Source organism: Macrotis lagotis, chromosome X (genome assembly GCF_037893015.1).
Source record: "Macrotis lagotis isolate mMagLag1 chromosome X, bilby.v1.9.chrom.fasta, whole genome shotgun sequence".
In the NCBI taxonomy this organism is placed as follows: Eukaryota; Metazoa; Chordata; class Mammalia; order Peramelemorphia; family Peramelidae; genus Macrotis; species Macrotis lagotis.
This window is the reverse complement of record NC_133666.1, coordinates 47,521,095-47,543,865: the sequence shown is the minus strand read 5'-3', so window position 1 is coordinate 47,543,865 and position 22,771 is coordinate 47,521,095. Positions and strand designations below refer to the sequence as shown.

Genomic DNA, 22,771 nt, shown 5'->3' with positions numbered 1-22,771 from the left:
ATACCTCAAGGAAGAGAAAACTTCAGGAAATGGCCTTCTTTTCTGAGAACTCCTGTTTTCCCCACCCATTAGTCCTCAACGACCTAATGGCCCACTGGAAATAATAGGAAATGGGGGATATTCCACTAAAGACTTGAGGGGAGTTGGGGTCCCCAAGGCTTGCCAACACTTTGACATCCAGTAATAAGCACTTCCATCAAATGACCTCCCCCCCTTATACAGATCCCTTGTTAGATATCTAGCCCTAAAGCCCTCCATATATGAGTAGGAATTTGTGCAGTCTCCCTGGTTAGTGGTGACTAGAGCCTAGTGTAGAACCCTGGGTATGGGGGAACTGAAGGGAACATGGTGGGCATCATCTCTCGAGGTTAGGTGCCAAGGGGTCTCATGGACAGGGACCAGGTGTTCTTAGGTCCCTGACAATTGTGGCAGTGTCTCATTGGCATTATTACAGGAAATCAGGCAGGTAGCCCACAGGTCCCATAGGAACAGATTGGATGAAGGGGAATATCTCTATTCCAAAAATGATAGACTTTGGGGTCTCTCTGACCTTTAGTATAATTATAGCAAGTTGACTAATGACCACAGTGACCCCCTGATAAGTAGCCTACTCCCCTCTCCTGCAATCTCCCTTTTTGGGCAAGAAATTCCTATAGTCAGACTGGTAGTAGTATCACTCACCTATAGGTGATGTGACAAGAAGGGAGAGGTGGGGGATAAAAGCCCTTCAGGTTAGGGGAGAGGTGATACAGGAATGAGATTCATCAGTCCTAATAACACATTAATATCTAGGGTGGCCACTGAACCAAGGAAAATGACGGGATGAAAGGGATTATCTTGCTCAGAAATAGCAGGTGGTGAGATGGTCTTCCTTCCGATCTCTCTGCCCTCCAGGGAAAGAAAGAGCAGGAAAAAAGGCAACTGGTCTCAGGGACCCCACTCCTTCGTGTCCACCTGCCTCCCCTTCCTACTCTCTTCTTGTTGGAGTGAGTTCTGACTGACCAGTGGTGATGAAGCCTAATGGGTATTGATGACTGAAGAGATCATGAATAGAACCCCTTTGAGGTTGTGGGAGAGGTGTCCCATGAACAGTGGTCACTTCCTGGGACCCCCTGTTGTGTCCCTGATATAGTATCCAGAAAATGGAGCTGGTGGGATAAAACTGCCTAGTGGTTCAAGGTGAATTGATGGTAAGGAGGGGATATGCCCCATCTAAGTTTGATGTGAACAGGACTACTCTGGCTTTTGACCTCTGACTTGGGAAATGGACTCTGAATTCAGGGTCACCTGCTGAGTGCACATCCCATTTCACTTGGATTTCCTGCAGGCAGACTGGTCACGTGTCCCAAGGATCTAATCTGGACCGGTGGAGGACTGTTTATGGATGGGGCATTTTCTGTTATAATTTTTGTGAGCTGTATCCAGGGGCACAGAGACTAGTTTTCCGACAGAACCTGCGACACCCTCCAGTGCCCGATCTGTCTTGGGGAGAAATCGGGCAGTTGAATACAACTATGCAGTGAACCAAGGGGAATGATGGGATTGAGGGGACAGCCCTTCTTTGATGTTCATGAGATGAGGGGTCCATCCTGTTCAATCTTTTCCCAGATAGAAGGAAGAGGTGCTAAGCCAACTGAGCTGCCTGGGCCCCCCTGCAGTGCCCCTTCTCCTCCTGGAAGAATATTGAACATTCAGATGACAGCTACCCAGACAACCAGAGAATGGTGGAAACAGAAGGATAGCTGCCTTTAGGTGTAATAGGCTCAGGATGACCTCAGGATTCTTGAGAATCCTGGCCCTTCCCACTCATTTTTGGAGGAAATCTGGTATATAGGATACAAATACGTATTGGGCCCAGGAAAATGGCATCAGGGGAATAGCCTCCATCAGGATTGATGGGAATTGAAGTCTGCTGGCTTTACAACCCTGACACCCAGTTACAGGAAATTGTGCCCAATTAGTTTCCCACTCTGACACAAACTATTCCATTTTCAGGGACCTCCTGAAATAAGGTGGGCAAGTGGTCCTCAGGAATCTGGGGGCAATCAATACTCAACCAGAATGGGGACTGTCTTCACCTTGGCAGGTAAATCCTTGGAATAAAGACTGGCTGACCTGGAACCAGTGGGACCCCCTGCTGTGCCCTACCCATTTGGTTGGGACCTAGAGCAGATAGGATAGAACTACTATTGGGCCAAGAGGTCGATGAGATCTTGGGTATATCCCCCTTCAAGGTAGATGGGAGTCTGAGTCTGCTGAATTTCACACCCTCTGACAGTACAATTCCCCCATGGCTTCCCCTCCACAGTGCCCCCTGTAGTTTGCTCCCCATCTCCCCTTACCCCTTTTGCTGGACTCTCCCTAAGGCAGACTGGCCAAAGGTCCCAGGGGTTTAGAGGGAATTGGAGCCTGATCTAGGTTGGGGTTCTATTCTATTTTGGATTTGCTAAGAGCTGTCCCAGGAAGAGGGGCCAGGCCTTCTCAAGTCAATCCAAACCCTCTTCTACTCCAACAATCTTGGAAGGGAATGCAGCATAGGGGGACACTACCATGTCTTGGTTCTAGGGGAATTTGGAGAGCAGGAAGATAGCCCAGATCTTGTGTGATGGCACTTAGATTTCCCATTGGTGTCTTACTCTTTTCCTAGAAGGAACAAGGTTCCAGTGGTATCAGGCCTTTAAAGACATCCTAATCTGTGTGACCCTTTTGAGTCTTACCAGAAGTTGGCAATGCCCAGCTGAACCAGGGAGATTGATGAGGTCAGTGGCATAGCACCTTTCAAATTAGGTTGAAGCTGAGGCCTACAAGGTCTCCCAACTCTTCTACCTCCAGAAAATGACCTGCTTTTCTGAGAAACCATGCTTTTCTTCTCCATTTGGCCTCAACCACATAATAAACCACTGGAAGTGGGGAGATATTCCCCTAAAGGTTTGATGGGAGTTGGGGTCCCCAAGGGTTCCCAACTCTTTCACATCCAGTAATAGGCACCTTCCCCCTTATTCAGACCCATTGTTATATATCTCCCATCATTCCCCTTCGTTTCTGAGTATGGATTTATGTCATTGCCTTGGTCAGTGTTGACTAGGACCTAGTGAGCATGGGAGACTGAAGGGAAGGTGGTGGACACTGACTCTTGAGGTCAGGTGACAAGATATCCCATGAACAGGAACCAGGTGTTCTGGGGCACCTGAGAACCTCTGCTGTGTCTGATGGGAATTATTAGAGGAAATCAGGCAGATGGACTAGAGGTCAAATGGGAGCAGAGTGAATGAAGGGGAATATCTCCATTCAGGAATGATCGAATTTGGGGTCTCTCTGACCTTTAGGATAATGAATTGTAGCAAAGTGCCCTATGACCTCAGTGATCCCCTCCTAAGTAGATTACTGCCGTCTCCTGTAAGGCCCCCTTTTGGGGAGCAGAAATTCCTGTAGGCAGACTGGGAGTTGTATCATTGCCCTATAGGTTATGAGAAAATGAAAGGGAGGTAGGGAATAAAAGTTCTTCAGGTCAGGGGAGAGGTGACACAAGAATGAGATCCATCTGTCCGGGGGATTCTGGGATCTCCTGTGCCTTCTGTCATTTAGCAGGCAAAATCCATTAAATCTGAGGTACAGGTACCCAATGGGCCAATGAAAATGACGTGATGAAAGGGAAATTCTGGCAAGAATAGTAGGAATTGAGATGCTCTTCCTTCTGGCCCCTCTGCCCTCCAGGGAGAAGAGGAGCAGGAAAATGGACTCTGGTCTCTGGGACCCCCTTCTGTGCGCCCACCTGTCCCCAAACCCAATGGGTTCTTAGAGTGAGTTCATGGAGTCTGACTGGCCAGTGGTGCTGAGGCCTAATGGGTATTGATGACTGAAGAGAAGATCGTGGACAGAGCCCCTTTGGGGTTGTGGGTCCCATGAACAGTGGTCACTTCCTGGGACCCCCTGTTGTGTCCTTGCTATAGTATCCAGGAAATGGAGCTGGTGGGATAAAACCGTCTAGTGGTTCAAGGTGAATGATGCTTAGGAGGGGATATGCTCCATCCAAGTTTGATGGGGACAGGACTGGCTTTTGACCTCTGACTTGGGAAATGGACTCTGAATTCAGGGTCACCTGCTGGGTGCCCACCCCATTTTACTTGGATTTCCTGCAGGCAGGCTGGCCACGTTTCCCAAGGATCTAATCCGGACCAGTGGAGGACTGTTTCTGGATGGGGCGTTTCTGCTTTCATTTTTGTCAGTTGTCGGCTGGTTGTCCTATAGCACCTGGGACCAGCTGCTGTGCTCCATTTATTTTGGAGGGAAATTGGGCAGTGAAATACAGCTATGCAGTAGATCAAGGGCAATGATGGAACTGAGGGGATATTCCCCAGGTGGGCAGAGTTGGACCCTTTGACCTTCTAACCTTAGAAGGAGCAAGATGAGTATAACCTCAGGATTCTGAGCTTCCTGGCTGCTCCCACACAGTTTTGGAGAAAATCTGACCTATAATATACAACTACTTATTGGGTGCTGGAAAATATGGGATCGAGGGAATAGCCCCCTCCAGGAATGATGGGAATTGGAGCCTGGTGGCTTTACAACTCTCTGACACCTAGTAACAGGAAATCCTCTCCGGTGGGTTTCCCCCTCTGACCCCATGTATCCCACTTCTGGAGGACCTCCTGAAATGAGGTGGGCAAGTAGTCCCCAGGAATCCGGCGGTGATCAGCAACCAAGCAGAATGAGGACTAACTTCACTTTTGCAGACAAATCCCTGGAGTGAGGGTACACTGACCTGGACCCAATGGGACCCCTGCTGTGCCTCACCCATTTTGTTGGGACCTACAGCAGACAGGACAGAACTACCTTTTGGACCAAGAGGTAGATGGGGCTGGTGGGATAGTGCCTTTCAAATTTGGTGGGAGTTGGGGCCTACAAGACTTCCCAATTCAACATTTAGGAAGAAGGAACTCCAGAAAATGGCCTCCTTCTCTGAGAACCCCTGCCTTGTCCACCCGTTGCACAGAAATCGGGAATTCCCCCTTAAGTGTTTGATGGCTCCCCAACTCTGATATCCAGTCATATGCACCTGTATCAAATGGCTTTGCCTCTACTTCACGAGCCCTTGTTTGATGTTTACCCCATCCCCTCCTTATTTGGGCAGGCGCCTGTGCAGTCACCCCAGCCAGTGGTGACTAAGACCTGGTGGCCATGGAAAAGTGAAGGGAAGGTGGTGGGCCTCAATCCTGATGTCAGGTGGCAAGGTTTCCCAGGAACAGGTACCCAGTGTCTTGGGGACAGTGATAAGAACTGCTGTGTCTGAATGGTGTTATTTCAGGATATCATGCAGGTAGACCACAAGTCCAACAGGAACTGATTGGACAAAGAGGAATATTTCCTTTCTGGAATAATATAGCTTGGAGTCTCTCTGACCTTTAGGATAATGAATTGTAGCAAAGTGCCCTGTGACCTCAGTGACCCCCTGCTAGATAGGCTATTCCCCTCTCCCCCCTCCATCTCCCTTTTTTGGGCAGAAATTCCTCATCATACTGGGCGTATCACCTATAAGTGATGAGAAAATGAAGGGGAGGGGGGATAAAACCCCTTCATATTAGGTGAGAAGTGACACAGCAATGAGATCCATTAGTTCTGGGGCTACTGGGATCTCCTGCTGTGACTTCTGGCATTCAGCAGGCAGTACACATTAAATACACATTAAATAGAGGGGGCAGGTACCTTGTGGGCCAAGGAAAACGGAATGAAAGAGAGGTTCTTGGTCAAGAATAGCAGGAGATAAGATGCTTTTCCTTCTGGCCTCCCTGCCCTCCAGGGACAGGAAAAGCTAGAAAATGGGCACTAGCATCAGGGACTTCCTCCTGTGCCCCCACCTGCCCCCAATCCACTCTTGTTGGAGTGAGTTCATGTAGTCTGATTGGCAAAATGGTGCTGAGGGATGAATGGGTATTGACTGAAGTGATGATCAGGGACAGAACTCCTTGGGGGTAATGGGAGAGTCATCTCATGGACAGAGTTCCTTTCCTGGGACCCCGTGTTCCCCTGCTAAATTGTCCAGGAAATGGAACTGGTTGGATATGACTGCCTAGTAGATCAAGGTGAATGATACTAGGGAGGAGATGTACCCCTCTAAGCTGGATGGGAATGGGTGCCCATCGCATTTTACTTGGATTTCCTGCAGGCAGGCTGGTCACGTGTCCCAAGGATCTAATCTGGACCAGTGGAGGACTGTTTATAGATGGGGCCTTTCTGCAATTTTTGTGAGCTGTATCCAGGGGCACAGAGACTAGTTCTCCTACAGAACATGGGGACCCCCTCCAGTGTCCCATTATCTTGGGGAGAAATCGGGCAGTCGAATACAACTATGCAGTGGACCAAGGGGAACGATGGGATTGAGGGGATAGCCCTTCTTTGATGTTCATGAGATGAGGGGTCCATCCTGTTCAATCTTTTCCCAGACAAAAGGAAGAGGTGCTAAGCCAACTGAGCTGCCTGGGCCCCCCTGTGGTGCCCCTTCTCCTCCTGGAAGAATATCGAACATTCAGGTAACAACTACCCAGACAACCAAGAGAATGATGGGAACAGAGGAATCTCTGCCTTTAGGTGTGATGGGAGATGGATCTCTCAAACTTCTGGCCTCACAAAGAGCAAACTGAAAATGACCTCAGGACTCTGAGAATCCTGGCTGCTCTCACTCTGGCATATAGGATACAACTACCTATTGGGCCCTGGGAAATAATGGGATTAGGGGAATAGCCCCCTTCAGGATTCATGGGAATTGAAGCCTGGTGGCTTTACAACCCTCTGACATCTAGTAACAGGAAACTCTGTTCAATGGGTTTCCCCTCTGACACAAACTATTCCATTTCTGGGGGACCTGATGAAATCAAATGGGCAAGTGGTCCCCAGGAATCTGCTGCTGATCAGTACCCAATCAAAATGGGGGCCATTTTGTTTTTCTTTTATAAGTATCCCTGGAATAAGGGCTGGCTGATCTGAATCCAATGGGACCCCCTGCTGTGACCCACCCATTTTCTTGGGACCTACAGCAGAGAGGACAGAACTAGCTACTGGGCCAAGAGGAAGGATGGGACCTGGGGAATATCCCCCTTCAAGATAGATGGGAGTCTGAGCCTGCTGGATTTCAGACACTGAGAATAAAATTCATCCATGGCTTCCCCTGCACGGTGCCCCTTGTGGTGCCTTTCCCCCTGCTCTTAGCCCTTTTCCTGGACTCTCCATTAGGAAGATAGGCCAAAGGTCCAAGGGATGTAGAGGGAACTGGAACCTGACCCAGATTGAGGTTCTAATCCATTTTGTATTTGCTAGAGCTGCCCAACCCCTGTTGTGTTCCCACCCTTTTGGAAGAAACTCCAGCATGGGGGGACATAATTGTGAATTGATTCTTGGGGAATGTTGGGAGCAGGAGGATATCCCACATCATGTGTGATGGGTGTTAGATTTTTCCACTGGCCTCTCAAACTGTTCCTGGAAAGTAAAATATCCCAGTGATATCAGGCCTTTGAGACACCTTATTCCGTGTGACTGTTGTCTTTCCAGTAGTTGGCAAGCCCAGGTGAATCAAGGAGGCTGATGGGGTCAGTGAGATAGTGACTTTCAAATTTCATGGGAGTTGAGGCTTGCAAGGCTTCCTAATTCACCCATCTCTCAGAAGAACAACCTCCAGGAAATGGCCTCCTTCTCTGAGAACTCCTGCTTTCTCCTCCTCTTAGGCCTCAATCACCTAATGGCCTATTGGAAATAATCGGAAATGGGAGATATTCCCCTAAAGATTTTATGAGAGTTGGGTCCCCCAAGGCTTCCTAATTCTCTGACATCCAATAATTGGCACCTCCACTGAATGGCCTCCCCCCCTTATTCAGATCCTTGTTCTATGTCTATTCCCATACCCTTCCATATTTGGTTAGTAGTTTGTCCAGTCACCCTGGTCAATGTTGGTTAGGACCTAGGGGGCATGGCAGACTAAGGGGAAGATGATGAACATTGACTCTTGAGGATGGTGACAAGGGACCAGGTGTTCTGGGGCATCTAATAACTCCTGCTGTGTTTGGTTGGCATTATTGCAGGTAATCAGACAGGTCCACCACAGGTCCAATGGGAACTGATTGGATGAAGGGGACTTTCTCCATTCAGGAATGATATAGTTCGGGTTAGGACAATGAATTGTAGCAAAATGCCCTATGACCTCAGTGATCCCTTGCTAAGTAGATAGGCTGCAGGTACCTAGTGGGTCAAAAAAAGATAGAATTAAAGGGAATATCTTACTCAGGAATAGCAGGAAGTAAGATGGTCTTCCTTCTGGCCTCTCTGCCCTCCAAGGAAAGGAAGAGAAAGAAATGGCCTCTGGTCTCAGAGACCCCGCTCCTGTGTGTCTACTGGCCCCCAAGGCACAATTCTTATTGATGGTAGTTCATGTAGTCTGACTGACCAGTGGTGTGAAGGACCTAATGCGTGTTGATGACTGAAGAGAAGGTCAAGGACAGAGTTCCTTAGAGTTGAGTTAGTTGAGATTGTCTCATGAACAGTGGCCTCTTCTTGACACCTCCTGCTGTTCCCATACTATTTTGTCCATCTAACATAGCTGGTAGGAATACAACTGCCTAATAGACCAGATGAATGATGGAAACAAGGGGATGTGCCCCTAGACTTGATGGGAAGGGGACTACTCTGCTTTTTGACCTCTGACTTGGGAAATGGATTCTGAATTCAGGGCCCCCCTGCTGAGTGCCCAGCCCATTTTAGTTGGTGTTTCTGCAGGCAGGCAAGTGTCCCATTTGGGACCAGGGGAGTACTGCTTTCAGACTGGGCGTTTTCCCCTTTCGTTTTATGAGTTGTGTTGAGGGGAACAGAGGCTACTTGTCCTTCAAAATCTGGGACTACCTGCAGTGCCCCATCCATTATGGAATGCAAGTAGGATGCAAGGACCCAGTGGATCAAGGGAAATGACGGGATTGATGGGAAATCCCTCTTTGATTTTCATGTAATGAGGGACTCATCTCAGACAAGTGGAAGAGGAACTGAGGCAACCAAGATGTCTGGGACCCCCTGCAGTGCCTCTTCTCCTTCTGGAAGGATATTGGGCATTAAGGTGACAAATACCTAATCAACCAAGGGGAATGAAGGGAGCAGGGGAAATCTGCCTTCAAGTGTGATGGCAGTTGAGACCCTTGGACTCCAGTCTCAGAAGAAATATGGTGGGGGGGGGGGGGCGGCGGCTAGGTGGTGCAGTGGATAAAGCACTGGCCTTGGAGTCAGGAGTACCTGGGTTCAAATCCGGTCTCAGACACTTAATAATTACCTAGCTGTGTGGTCTTGGGCAAGCCACTTAACCCCATTTGCCTTGCAAGAAAAACCTAAAAAAAAAAAGAAATATGGTTAGGGTCACCTCAGTTCTTCTGACTGTATCCACCTAGTTGGGATGGAAAACTGGTCTGTTGGACACCACTATCTACTGGGCCCTGGGAAATAATGGGATCATAGGAAAGCCCCCTTCATAGTTGATGGGAATTGGAGCTAACTTGCTTTAGCACCCTCTGACATTTAGTAACAGAAAACTGTACCCAATGCCCCCCCCCCGACACCAATTATTCTATGTGTCGGAGACCTCCTTAAGGCAATTGTTCTAGGAATATGGTGGGAAGCGGAATTCCACCAAAATGGGGCTATTTTGCTGCACTTTTGCAGACAAAATATCCCTGGAATTCAGGTTTGATGACTTCAACCCAATGGGAACCCCTGCTGTACCCCACCAATTTTGATGAGATCCAAAGCAGAAAGGACAGAATGACCTACTGGGCTAAGACTAAGGATGGTATCTCAGAAATCCCCCTCTGAGTTGGATAGGTGTCAGAGCCTGCAGAATTTTAGACACTTCAACAGGAAACATCACCCATGGCTTTGTCCCACCCACTGCTCCCTACTGGATTTACCCCCCTCACCATCCCTGTCTTTTCCCTTAGCCTTTCTGCTGGACTGTCCCTAAGGAAGGTTAGCCAGACATCCCAGGGATGTGAACAACTGAATTGGAACCTGACTCAGATTGAAGTTCCTTTTTTTATGGTACTAGTTATTCATAAACTTTTTAAAAACTGGTACAATTTGTACTTGGAATGTTTACATTAACTTGATGTATTTAGTATATATAAAATTTAGTATATATAAAACAGACACGTTTCTAAAGATTTTTCTACAAAATAATACATAAAACAAATTTTAAAAATTATAACATTATTATAATCTTTATATTTACTTTTTATGCTTTTCACATCAACCATAGTAGTTTTTCCTAACCAAATAAATACTTTCATCTTTCTAATGTGAGATTACTGTTGCTTGCTTAGATCAGTATACTGGAACAGTGTATCCCCTGGTTCTCTGAGCACACTCCCCTCTTGCTGCCATCTCTGTTGTAACAGTAAGAGGTCGATGGCTCTATCATCCATCATTTCCTGTCACTTCAGTTGCAAGATGACCTTATTAGCTGCTTCCAATGAATTTATTAAGTTCTGCAGTTCTTTATTCATTTCTACAGAATATTGTTTAATGTCACCATTTTCCTTTACATCTGGATCAAGGTTCAGAAGTGGGACTTGCAATGTAGCAATCTTATCACTAGAGAGAGCAAGCTTTAACTGCCAATCAAAATCCTGGAATTGAGTAGAAGAAATGGCAATTATTTCTCCTAAGAGGGCTTTCCTAATTTCATCCTTCCAACTTTTCAAACATTTCATGATTGTCTTCTGATGATCTGAGCTTAAGTGATTCAACTGTTCAATCACCTTTTCAAAATCTTTATTTTTACCAGTGACAGTTTTGAAAAATTTGGAAAGATCCTCCAGGATACTAATCCATTCAGTTGGATCCCAAATAGTGTCATAGTCCTTAGATTGAGGATAGGCCCGTCCACAAATGCCATCAATTACTTTATGAAGAAGCTTGGGCCTGAGTTCCGAGGGCAACTTCTCCAGGCCCCGCAAGGGCAGGTTCTCTCCCGCCTCCATGCTCGGCCAGGGCCCAGAGACCCCCCCAGACTGAAGTTCTAATCCACTTTGGTTTGCTAAGAGTTTCCCAGGGAAGAGGGTTCGAGACTGCTCAAGTGTCTGGAAACTCCTGTTCTGTCCCACCCACTTCAGAAGGAAATACAGCATGGAAGTGAACTACTGTGGCTTAATTCTAAGAGAATGTTGAGAGAAAGGGAATATGCTATATCAGGTGTGATAGGAGTTAGATTGCCCATTGGTCTCTCAATCTTTTCCTGGAAGGAAAAAGTGGTCTCAGGCCTTTGAGATACCCCACTCTGCATGACTCTTTTGAATCTTTTTTTTTTCAGTTTTTGCAAGGTAATGGGGTTAAGTGACTTGCCCAAGGCCACACAGCTAGGTCATTATGAAGTGTCTGAGGTCAGATTTGAACTCAGGTACTCCTGACTCCAGGGCCAGTGCTCTATCCACTGTTCCACCTAGCTTCCCCGAGTCTTTTGAGTCTTACCAGCAGTTGGCAATGCCCAGATGAACCAAGGATACTGATGGGGTCAGTAGTATAGTGCCTTTCAAATTTGGCAGGAGTGGAGACCCACAAGACTTCCCAACTCTCATACATACCTCAAGGAAGAGGAAACTTCAGGAAATAACCTCCTTTTCTGAGAACTCCTGTTTTCCACACCCATTAGACCTCAACCATCTAATGGCTCACTGGAAATAATAGGAAGTGGGGGATATTCCACTAACGGTTTGAGGGGAGTTGGGGTTCCCAATGCTTGCCAACACTTTGACATACAGTAACAATCATTTCCATCAAATGGCCTCCCCCCCCTTATTCAGATCCCTTGTTAGATATCTAGCCCTAAAGCCCTCCATATTTGAGTAGGAGTTTATACAGTCACCCTGGTTAGTGGTGACTAGGGCCTGGTCTAGGACCCTGGGCATGGGGCACTTAAGGGAAGGTGGTGGGCATCACCTTTCAAGGTTAGGTGCCAAGGGACAGGGACCAGGTGTTCTTGGGTCCCTGACAATTGTGGCAGTGTCTCATTGGCATTATTACAGGAAATCAGGCAGGTAGGCAGGTAGCCCACAGGTCCCATAGGAACAGATTGGATGAAGGGGAATATCTCCATTCAAAAATGACAGAATTTGGGGTGTCTCTGACCTTTAGGGTGATGAATTGTAGAAGAGTGCCCTATGATCTCAGGGACCCCCTACTATCTCCCTTTTTTTGAGGACAGAAATTCCTGTAGTCAGATAGGGAAATAGAATCACTCACCTATAGGTGATGCAAAAATGAAGGGGTGGTGAGGAACAAAACCCCTTCAGCTTTGAAGAGAGGTGACACAGGAATGAGATCCATCTATCCAGGGGCTTCTGGGATCTCTTGCTGTGTCTTCTGTCATTCTGCAGGCAATAATAACACATTAATACCTTGCAGGCAGGTACTTAGTGGGTCAAAGAAAATGATAGTATGAAAGGGAATATCTTGTTTAGGCATAGCAGCAGATGAGATGGTCTTCCTTCTGCAGTAAAATGGCCTCCAGTCTCAGGGACCCCCTACTGTGTGTCCACCTGCCCCCAAGTCACAATTCCTCTGATTGATGGTAAACTTACTGGCCAGTGGTGTGGAGGACCTAATGGGTATTGATGAATGAAGAGAATGGTCAAGGACAGAGTCCCTTAGAGAAAGTTGGGAGGTGTCCCATGAACAGAGGCCTCTTTCTGGGACCCCATGCTGTTTTGTCTGTGAAATGGAGCTGGTAGGATACGATTGCCGAGTGGATCAAGGTGAGTGATGGGAACAAAGGGAAATGGCCCTCTAGCTTTGATGGGACGGGGCACTCTGCCTTTTGACCTCTGCCTTGCGCCATAGACTCTGCATTCAGGGAGGCAGAGATTGGCCAAGTGTACCCAGGATCTGTTCTTGATCAGAGGAGGACTGCTTTTGGACAAGATATTTCCCCTATATTTTTTTCTCAGTTGTTTCTAGAGGAACAGAGACTAATTGTCCTGAAAGTTCTGAGCACACCCTTCCATTCTGTATTGAAACAGAGCAATGCGATATAACTACGCAGTGGAGCAAGAAGGATGGGTTCGAGGGGATATCCCTTCTTTGATTTTCATGTAATGAAGGGCCCATCCTTTTCGATTTTTATCTGAGCAGAGGGAGAGGTACCAAGCCAACAAATGTCTGGGACCCCCTATAGTGCCCCTTCTCCTCTTGACATGATACTGGGCATTCGGGTGACAACTACCTAGACAACTAAGGGGAAAGAAGGAAGCTTGGGAATATCTACCTTCAGGTGTAATGGTAGTTGGGATCCCCACCCTTCTAGTCTCAGAAGGAATTACGATGATGACCTCAGGACTCTAGAACTCCTGGCTGTATTCACCCAGTTTAGAAGGCAATCTTGCCTGTAGGATACCACTATCTACTGGGCCTAGGGAATCCTCATTCATGATTGGTGGGAATTGGAGCCTACTGGTTTTAAAAACCTTTGACATCTATTAACAGAAAACTGTGCTCCATGGGTTTCCCCCTCTGACCTCAATTATTCCATTTCTGGCAGAACTCCTGAAATATGGTTGGCAAGTTTTCTCGGGAATCTGGGGGAGTCCAGAATTATACCAGAATGAGAGCTATATGTTTCATTTCTGCAGACAAATATCGCTGGAATTCGGGCTTGATGAGCTAAACGCAGGGGAATTCCATGCTGTGCCCCACCCATTTTTTTGGGACCAAGAGCAGATAGGACAGAACTACCTATTGGATAGAGAAGAAGGGTGGAAACTTGGGAATGTCCCCCTTCAAGATTGACGGGCAGCAGAACCTGCAGGATTTCAGACCCTTTGACAGGAGAAGTCATACATGGCTTCCCCCCACCCCCACCACCACCTCACCATCCCTTAGCCTTTCTGCTGGATTGTCCCTAAGGAAGGCTGACCAGAGATCCTAAAAATGTAGAGCAAATTGGAGCCTAACCCAGATTGGGGTTCTAATCCACTCTGAGTTTACTAAGAGCTGCCTCAGGAAGAGGGTTCAAGACTTCTCAAGTCTCTGGAAACCCTGGCTCTATCCCACCCATTTTGGAAGGAAACCCAGCATGAGGGGGGGGACACTACAGTGAATTTCTTTTAGGGGAATTTTGGGAGCAGGAGGATAGCCTACATCATATGTGATAGACTTGCCATTGGCTTCTCAATCTTTTCCTGGGAGAAACAAGGTCCCAGTGGTCTCAGGCCTATGAGACACCCTACTGTCCTTACCCCTTTTGAGTCTTACAGGCAAGTGGCCATGCCCAGGTAAACCAAGGAGGTTAATGGGGTTAGTGGGATTCTGCCTTTCAAAGTTGGTGGAAATCGAGGCCTATAAGGCTTCCCGACTATTCCACCTCCAGGAAATTCAAAGAAATGGCCTCCTTTTCAGAGAATCCTTACTTGCCCCATCCATTAGGCCAGTTTCACTTAATGGCCCTTGGAAAACAAAGGGAAATAGGGATAGTCCCCTTTAAGGTTTGATGGGTATTGGAGGCTCCAAGGCTTCCCAACTCTCTGACATGCAGTAATAGGCACCTCTATCAAATGGCCTCCCCCCCCCGCCCCCGCTGAGTCTGATTGGCATTATTATAGGAAATCAGGCAGGTAGACCAGAGATCTGACTAGAAATGATTGGATAAAGGAAAATAACTCTATTTATGAATGATATAAGTTGGAGTTCTCTGACCCTTAGGGAAAGGAATTGGAGCAAAGTACCCTAAAAACCTCAGCAACTTCTTAGTAGCTACTCACCCCTCCTGGATCCTCCCTTTTTGGGGGCAGAAATCACTTACCTATAGATGATGGGGAAATTGCAGGTAATTGGGGGATAGGTGAGAGGTGACACAGTAACAGGATCCATCATTCCTGGGGCTACTGCGATGTCCTGCTGTGTCTTCTGACATTCAGCAGGCAATAACAACACATAATACCTTGTGGGCAGGTACATAGTGGGCCAAAGAAAATGATAAGATGAAAGGGATCTTGGTCAGGAATAACAGGAGGTGAGATGCTCATTCTTCTGGCCTCTATTCCCTCCAGGGAAAGAAGAATCAGCAAAATGGGCCCCTGGTCTCAGGGACGCTCTACTATGTGCCCACCCGCCCGCAAGCCATGCTTCTTGTTGCATGGAGTTCATGTAGTATGATTGAACTATAGTTTAGATGACCTAATGGGTATTGATGACAGAAGAGCTTCATGACAGAGTCCATTAGGAGAGGTGTTCCATGAACAGAGGCCTCTTCCTGAGAGCCCCTGCTGGTTCCCCTGCTATTTTGTTTGTGAAATTTAGGCGGTAGTAAACAATTGCCTAGTGGACCAAAGTGAATGATGGCACAAGGGAATATGCCCCTCAAGGCTTGATGAGAATTTTACTACTCTGCATTTTGATATCTCAGTTGGGGAACTGACTCTGAATTCAGGGACCCCCTGCTGGGTACCCACCCCATTTTTACTTGGAGTTCCTGCAGACTGGCTGATCAAGTATCCCAAAGATCTTATCTGGACCAGGGGAAGACTGCTTTTGGATGGGGCAATTTCTATTTTAATTTTTGGGAGTTGTGTCCAGGGGAACACAAGGCCAGTTGTCCCATAGAATCTGGGCCCCCCTGCGGTGCCCCTTCTCCTCCTGGTAGGATACTGAACGTTCAACTGACAGTTACCAAGACAACCAAGGAGAATGATGGGAGTAGAGGGATATCCACCTTCAGGTGTTATGGGAATTGGGACCCTTGCCCTTCTGATCTCAGAAGGAACAAGGTGATGACAGCAGGACTTGGAGACTCCTGTCTATAACCCACTCAGTTTGGAAGCAATTTGGCCTGTAGGATACAACTATCTATTGGGCCCTGGGAAATAATGAGATCAGGGTAATAACACCTTTGAGAACTGGTAGAAATTGGAGTCTGCTGGCTGTACAACACTGACACCTAGTAACAGGAAGCTGTCCAGTGGTTTCCCCCCTAGCAACGACTATTCCATTTCTGGAGGACCTCCTGAAATAAGGTAGGCAAGTGGTCCTCAGGAATCTGGTGGTGATCAGTAACCAAGCAGAATGGGAACAATCTTCACTTTTTCAAACAAATCCCTGGAGTAAGGACTTGCTGAGCAATGGGACCCCCTTCTGTGCCCTACCCAATTTGTTGGGACCTATAGTAGATAGGCCAGAACTACATAATGGGACAAGAGGAAGGATGAGATGTTGAGAATATCCCCCTTCAAATTGGATGGGTGTCACCCTGTACGATTTCAGACAATCTGACAGGAAAATTCACCTATGGCTTCCCCCAACCAAGGCCCCCCTGTGATGTGTTATGCCTGCCTCCAAATTGTTGCCTTACCCTCAGTCTTTTTGCTAGAATGTCCTTAAGGAAGTTTCAACAAAGGTCCCAAGAATGTGGAGAAAATTGGAACCTGACCCTGACTGGGGTTGTATTCCACTTTGGGTTTGCTAAGGGTTGCTCCAGGAAGAGGGGTCAAGTCATCTAAAACCTCTGCAAACCATTGCTCTGCCCCACCCATTTTGACAGGAAATCCAGCATGGAGGAGCACTATGGTGGATTGTTTGTAGGGGAATTTGGGGAACAGGAGGATATCCCTGATATGGTCGTGTGTGATGGGATTTAGTTTTCCCATTGGTCCCTCCATCCTTTTCTGGGAGAAACAAGGTCCCAGTGGTCTTACGTCTTTCAGACATCCTACTCTGCTTACCCCCTGTTGAGTCTTATAGGCAGGTGGCAATGACCAGGTGAAGGAAGGAGGCTGATGGGGTTGGGGAGATTGCTGGGAATTGAGGTCTACATGGTTTCCCAACTCTTCCACCCTTCAAAAGAGGAAACTCCAGGAAATGGTGTCTTTCTGAGAACCCTTGATTTTGCCCCACCCATTAGGCCCCAAGTATCTAATGGCCCATTGGAAATAATAGGAACTGAGGGGATATTCCTCTTAAGATTTGATGGAATTGGGACCCCCAAGGCTTCCCAACTCTTGGACATCCAGTAATAGACACCTCTACCAAATGGCCTCCCCCCTTATTCGGACCCCTTGTTATATGTCTACATCCCGATCCCTCCATTTTGGGGTTGGATTTTGTACAATCACCCTGACCTGTGGTGACTATGACTGAGTGGGCATGGGAGACTGAAGGGAAGGTGATGGACATCAACACTTGAGGTTAGGTGACAAGGTGGCCCATGAACAGAGACCAGGTGTTCTGAGGTCTGTTGATAACTGCTGCTGTGTCTGATTGACATTATTACAGGAAATCAAGCAGGTAGACCTCAGGTCCAGTGTGAAATGATTGGATGATGAGGAATATCTCCATTCAAGAATGATAATTTGAGGTCTCTGCCCTTTAGGAAATTGAATTGGAGCAAACTGATCTATGCCCTCAGTGACGCTCTGCTAAGTAGCTTAGTCTTCCCTCATGCAACCTCCCTTATTTAAGTAGAAATTCCTGTGGTCAGACTGGAAGTAGCATCACTCACCAATATGTGAGGGGAAAGTGGTGGTTATCTTGCAGATGAAACACCATCAGGTTAGGTGAGAAGTGACACAGTAATGGGATCCATCAGTCCTGGGGCGACTGGGATCTCCTGCTCTGTCATCTGTCATTCAGCAGGTAATGATAAGACATTTATAGCTAGTGTGTAGGTACCTTAGTGGGTCAAAGAAAATGATGGGCTGAAAGGGAGTATATTGCTCAGGAATAGGAGGTAAGACAGTCTGCCTTCTGGCCTCTCTGCCCTCCAGGGAGCGAACAAGCTAAAAGTGATCTCAGGTCTCAGGAACTCTCCACTTTCTTATCCATGGTAGTTCATGGAGTCTGACTGGCCAGTGTTGTGGAGGACCTAATGGATATTGGTGACTGAAGAGAGGATCATGATTTGAGCCTCTTAGGGTTAATTGAGAGGTGTCCCAGGAACAGAGGCCCCTTCCTGGGTGGACCCCCTGCTGTTCCCCTGCTTTGTTATCTGTGAAGCAGAGTTGGAGGAGTTGCCTTTTGGACAAATGTAGATGATGTGATTGATAGGGTATGGCTCCTCTATAAAGAGGAGAAGGGGACTTTTTTGCCTTTTGACTTCTGACTTGGGAAATGGATTCTAAATTCAGGGATCATCTGCTGAGCGTCCACCAAATTTTACTTGCCCTTCCTACAGGCAGGCTGGCCAGCCCAGTGTCCCAAGGATTTATTCTAGACTAGGAGATGACTGATTTTGTATGGGGAATTTTCCCCATTCATTTTTCTGAGTTGTGTCGAGGGGAACAGAGGTTTGTTGTCCTTTAAAATTTGGGAAAAACCTGTTGTGCCCCATCCATTCTGGAGGCAAATGGGACAATAGACTGCAATTATGCACTGGATCAAGGGGAACCACGGGATTAAGGGGATATTCCTTCCTTGTTTATCTTGTAACTAGGGGCCCAGTCTCTTCAATCTTTCCTCAAACCAGAGGAAGAGGCACCAAGCCAACTGAAATGTCTGAGACACCCTGCAGTGTCTCCACTCCTCCTGAAAGGATATTGGGCATTCAGGTGACAACTACCAAGACAACCAAGGGAAATGAAAGGAGCTGGGGGAATAGCTGCCTTCAGGTGTGTTGGCAGTTGGGACTCTTGCCTTTCTGGCCTCTTTAGGAATAAAGTGAGAATGACATCAGAATTTTGAAGCTCCTGACAATACCCACCCAGTTTGGCAGGAAAACTGACCAGTAGGGATACTACCTACTTCACCCAAGGTAATAAAGGGATGACAGAAATAGCCCCCTTCAGGATTGATGGGATTTGGAGTCTGCTGGCTTTAGAACCCTTTGACCTCTAGCAACAAAACTGTGCCCAATGGATTTTCCCCTCTGTCACCAACTATTCCATTTCTAGGGGATGTCCTGAAATATGGTTGACAGTTGTCCCAGGAATCTTTTGAGGAACAGATTGGGAGATGTGTCGGTTCGGTTTTGCAGGCAAACATCCCTGGAATCTGGGCTCACTGACCTGGACCAATGGGACCCCCTGCTGTGCCCCAGGCATTTTGTTGGAACCTACAGCAGATAGGACAGAATTGCCTACCATGAGAGGAAGGATGAGCTCTCAGGAATATCATCCTTCAAGTAGGGTGGGTGTCAGAGGCTGCAGAATCCCCTATACCTATGACTTTCCCCTCTCGGTTATCTATCTTCATCTCCCTCCATTTGGGGTTGCAGTTTGTGCAGCCACCGTGATCAGTGATGCCTAGGACTTAAGTGAGCATGGCAGACTGAAGAGAAGGTGGTGGACGTTGACTGTTGAAATCAGGTAATCAGGCAGGTAGACTACAGGTCCCTTGGGAAATGATTCCATTCAGGAATCACACAATTTGTGGTCTCTCTGACTTTTAGGAAAATGAATTAGAACAATGTGACCTACAACCTCCATGACCCCCTACTAAGTAGTTTATTCCCTCCTCCTATAATCTCCCTTTTGGGGGGCAGGAATTTTTGTAGTCAGTTTGTTTAATAATATTACTCACCTGGAGCAGCTAGGTGGCGAGTGGATAGAGCACCGGCCCTAGAGTCAGGAGGACCTGAGTTCAAATGCAGCCTCAGACACTTGATTACCTAGCTGTGTGGCCTTGGGCAAGCCACTTAACCCCGTTGCTTGCAAAAAACCCCCAACTTAAACAATAATATTACTCACTTATAGGTGCTGGTTAAATGGCAGGTAGGTAGGCGATAAAAGCCCTTCATGTTAGGTGAGAGGTAACACAGGAATGGCATCCATCAGTCTGGGACTACTGGGATATGCTGCTATGTCTTTAGTCGTCCAGCAGGCAATAATAAACACATTAATAACTAGGGTGCAGGTACCTACTGGGTCAAAGAAGATGATGGGTAAAAAGGAATATCTTGCTCAGGAGCAGCAGGAGGGGAGATGCTCTTCTTTCTGGCCTCTCTGCCCTCCAGAGAAAGAAAGAGAAGCAAAATGGACTTGTTGGAAGGGGTTCATGTAGTTTTACTGGTCTGTGATGTTGAGGACCTAATGAGTATTGACGACTGAAGAGGTCATTGACCGAGCCCCTTTGGGTCATGGGAGAGGTTTCCCATGAACAGAGGCCTCTTCCTGCATAGTTGGTGTCAGAGGGGAAAACCCACTGGGCACAGTTTTCTGTTACTAGATGTCAGAGGGTTCTAAAGCCAGCAGACTCCAAATCCCATCAATCCTGAAGGGGACTATTTCTGTCATCCCATTATTACCCATCATTCCCCTTCTATTTTGATCATGAAATAGAGGTAGTAGGATACAATTGTATAGTGGATCAAGGTGAATGATGGGAAAAAAGGGGATATACGCCTCTGGACTTGATGAGAATTGGGCTACGCTGTACTATAATGTCTCAGTTGAGAAGTGGACTCTGAATCCATGGACACCCTGCTGTGTGTTCACACCATTTTATTGGAGGTCCTGCAGACTGGGTAGCCAAGAGTTCCAAGGATCTCATCTGGACCAGGGGAGGATTGCTTTTGAATGGGGAACTTTCTGCTTTAATTTTTTTGTGTTGTATCTAGGGGAACAGAGTGCCCAACCCAATAAGTCATAGACACCTAATGGCCCCCTGGATAATCCCTTTAAAGTTTGAGGGAGTTGGGATCCCCAAGGCTTCTCAAACCTTTGATGTCCAGTAATAGACACCACCACCAATGGCCTCCCCCAACATTTGGAACCTTGTTATATGTCTGCCACTGTTCCCCTTCATTTCTGAGTATGAAACTGCGCCACTGCCCCATCAGTGTTGACTAGGACCTAGGGCGCCCCTAGTGAGGGAAGGTGGTGGATATGGACTCTGGAGGAGAGGCGACAAAGTATCCCATGAATAGAAACCAGGTGTTCTGGAGCACCTGAGAAGCCCTGCTGTGTCTGGTGGGAATTATTAGAGGAAATGAGGCAGAAAGACCAGAGATCTGACTGAAAATGATTGCATGAAGGGGAATATCTCTATTCATGAATGGCAAAATTTGGATTTTTTTCTAACCTTTAGGGAAAGGAATTAGAGCTAAGTGCCCTACAACCTCAGTGACCCCATGCTAAGTAGTTTACTCACCCCTCCTGCAAGGTCCCCTTTGGGGCAGAAATTCCTTAGTCAACCTGGGGGTAGTATTACTCACCTGTAAGTGATGGGGAAATTGGGGGTAGGTGGGAGAGAAGTGAGAGGTGACAAAGCAATGGGATCCATCAGTCTTGGGGCTACTGGGATCTCCTGCTGTGTCTCCTTCTATCATTCAGCAGACAATAATAACACATTGATACCTTGAGGGCAGGTACCTGGTGGGTCAAAGAAAAGGAGGGATGAAAGGGAAATCTTGCTCAGGAATAGAAAGAAGTGAGATGTTTTTCCTACATTTCTCTCTGCCCTCCAGGGAATGGAAGAGCAGGAAAATGGCCTCTGGCCTTACAGACCCCTCACTGTGTGCCCATCTGCCCCTCAAGCCACAATTCTTCATTTATTCTGACTAGCCAGTGTTGTGGAGGCCTCAATGGTTATTGATGACTGAAGAGAAGGTGAAGGACAGAGCCCCTTAGTTAGGTGAGAGGTGGCCTGTGAACAGGGGCTGCCCTTGTCATGCTATTAAGTCTATGAAATGGAGCTGGGAGGATACAATTTCCTAGTGGACCGAGGGGATATACCACTCCAGGCTTGATGGGAAGGGGACTCCTCTGCCTTTTGACCTCGAACTTGGGAAATAGACTCCACATTCAGGGATCCCCTGCTGGGTGCCCATTCTCATTCTACTTATGATACCTGCAGGCAGGCTGGCCAAGGTGTGCCAAGGATCACTTCTGGACTGGGGAGGACTGCTTTTGAATAGGGCATTTGCCCCCTTAATTTTTCTGAGTTGTTTTGACAGGAACAGAGTCTAGCTGTCCTGCAAAATCTGGGATCACCTGCAGTGCTGCATCCATTCTGGAGGGAAATGAGGCAGTGGGATACAACTATCCGGTGGACAAAGGGGAATGATGGCATATACCTTCTTTGGTTTTCTTGTAATGAGAGGTGCATCCTGTTCAATCTTTTCTCATACCAGAGGAAGAGGAGGCAACTGAGATCTGTGGGACCCTTGCAATCCCTCTTTTCCTTCTGAAAGGATATTGGGTATTCCAATCACAACAACCTAGACAACTAAGGGCAATGAGGGGAGTTGGGAGAGATCTGCCTCCAGAAGTTATGGCAGTTGGGATACGTGGCCATCTGGCCTCAGAATGAATAAAGTGAGGATGACCTCAGGACTCTGGACCACTTGGCTGCACCCCCAGTTTGACAGGAAATCTGGCCTGAAAGGATAGCAATACCTTCTGAGCCAGGGTGATAATGAGATCATGGGGATCCCATTCAGGATTGATGGGAATCAGACCCTCCTAACCTTGCAACCTTCTGACATCTAACAATAGACACCTGTGCCCAATGGATTTCCCTCTCTGACACAAACTATTCCAATTCTGGGGGGACCTCCTGAAATATGGTTGTCAAGCTGTACCAGGAATCTGTTGGGGAACAGATTGAGAGTTATTTTGGTTCAGTTTTGCAAATATCTCTGGAATTCCAGCTAACTGACCTGGACCAATGGGACCCCCTGCTGTGCCACAGCCATTTTATAGGGACTTAAAGCAGATAGAACAGAACTACCTATTGGACCAAGAAGGATAGGAATTCAGGAATATGCCCCTTCAAGTTGGATAGGTATCAGATTCTGCAGGATTTCATATACTTTCACAGGAAATAACAC

At 47.2% G+C, this 22,771-nt stretch overlaps 1 long non-coding RNA gene and 1 pseudogene across 8 annotated transcripts in view; both read right to left on the bottom strand.

The window, feature by feature from the left end:
* Positions 1 to 2,413: 2,413 nt before the first annotated feature.
* Positions 2,414 to 22,771, bottom strand: part of LOC141497361 (uncharacterized) — a 59,437-nt gene continuing 39,079 nt past the window's right edge. For 4 of the 8 annotated variants that reach the window (XR_012471313.1, XR_012471306.1, XR_012471308.1 and 1 more), the window contains 4 exons: positions 12,262 to 21,311; positions 9,302 to 9,356; positions 8,269 to 8,464; positions 2,414 to 7,734 (listed from right to left, as the gene is read on the bottom strand). This is a non-coding gene — a long non-coding RNA (uncharacterized LOC141497361). Of the gene's footprint in view, positions 7,735 to 8,268; positions 8,465 to 9,301; positions 9,357 to 11,603; positions 11,694 to 12,261; positions 21,312 to 22,771 lie in introns of all 8 variants that reach the window. The other 4 variants (XR_012471309.1, XR_012471311.1, XR_012471310.1 and 1 more) reach the window with 4 other exon arrangements.
* On the bottom strand, positions 10,266 to 11,283 carry LOC141497360 (COMM domain-containing protein 8 pseudogene; annotated as a pseudogene).